Consider the following 1,332-nt stretch of genomic DNA (forward strand, 5'->3'; position numbering starts at 1 on the left):
CTCTTCCCCTTAAGTGTGCGTGTATGACTAAGGGAAGGCATGAATTTTGTGTATCCATTATGTATTCTTCAATGCTAACTCGCTACCTTTCATATAAACAGGTACTATGCATGTCCGAATTTTCTAAGAAGACACAAGAGCTCAAGGATCGAATTCAAGCACTTAGAGATTTAAACAACTCTTTCATAAGTAGACCTTTGAATTTCGAAACATCTCCAAGCAATTCACTCTTAAACTCTTCACCTAGATCAGAAGAAGAGGAAGATCTGTCATTTCCCTTCGTCTTTAAGTCAGACTTAGACACAATTGCGGGCCGTGACATAATACCTGTTGGTGCTCCAATGGCACTCAAGAATGCATTCATTCCTACCACCCCGGAATCACCCTCATGCATTGCCTTCACTCCACCTGATGAAGCTAACTTCTCCATTCCTGTTCAATTGCTTGGGCAGCTGCCTAAGTACTCTGGCTCTTCAATGGAAGACCCTAATGTTCACCTTAGGGAGTTCTTGGACATTTGCAAGCTCCAATCGATTCATCATCTTTCTCAAGAAGGCTTGAGGTTGCTTTTGTTCCCATTTACCCTTAAGGATGATGCTAAACGTTGGTTATATTCTTTGCCTGCAAGAATCATCACTACATGGGACGAAATGACTAGGAGGTTCTTGAAGCAATTCTTCCCTGCTCAACTCACGAAAAGACTTAGGAGGGAGATTCAGAACTTCACTCAAAAAGATGGTGATTCACTCTATGAGGCTTGGGAGGAATTTCAGGAACTACAAAGGAAGTGCCCTCACCATGGTATTTCGTTGGATGACTTGGTGCAATTCTTCTATGAAGGACTCGACACCACCAATAAGAGCATGGTGGACTCGGCATGTGGCTGCACATTCATGAACAAAACCGGTCAAGAAGCTTACACCTTGATCGATGACTTGGCTGACAACAATCGCCAATTTAGTTCCAAGGAGAAGAGAGGAAGCAAGAGCCGTGGGGTGTATGATGTTGATGCAAGGAATCAGATGGCGACTTTAGAAAGGAAGCTTGACGTGCTAGTCAAGGCATTCAATGGTTCGAGCATCAACCCTCAAGCATGTGGCATTTGTTCTTTCAAGGATCACACGACTGACAATTGTCCAAATGGTGCAATGACTGAAGAAGAGTTGAACTTTATGGGGCAACAAAGGCCTAGGTATGATCCATATTCGAACACATACAACCCTGGACTTAGAGATCATCCAAATTTTCGTTGGAGCAACAATGCTCAACCATCCAATGCTCAAGGTCAAGGACCTCGTCCTTCAGGTTTGTTTGTGAGGCCTCAGGTACCTC

General features: G+C 43.7%; 1 non-coding gene across 1 annotated transcript; it reads right to left on the bottom strand.

The window, feature by feature from the left end:
- Nucleotides 1–698: 698 nt before the first annotated feature.
- Nucleotides 699–805, bottom strand: LOC126804938 (small nucleolar RNA R71). The gene has a single exon (XR_007673796.1). It is a non-coding gene; the product is annotated as a small nucleolar RNA R71 (small nucleolar RNA).
- Between the last annotated feature and the right edge of the window lie 527 nt (nucleotides 806–1,332).

The sequence above is a fragment of the Argentina anserina genome, unplaced genomic scaffold (genome assembly GCF_933775445.1).
Source record: "Argentina anserina unplaced genomic scaffold, drPotAnse1.1, whole genome shotgun sequence".
Taxonomy (NCBI): Eukaryota; Viridiplantae; Streptophyta; class Magnoliopsida; order Rosales; family Rosaceae; genus Argentina; species Argentina anserina.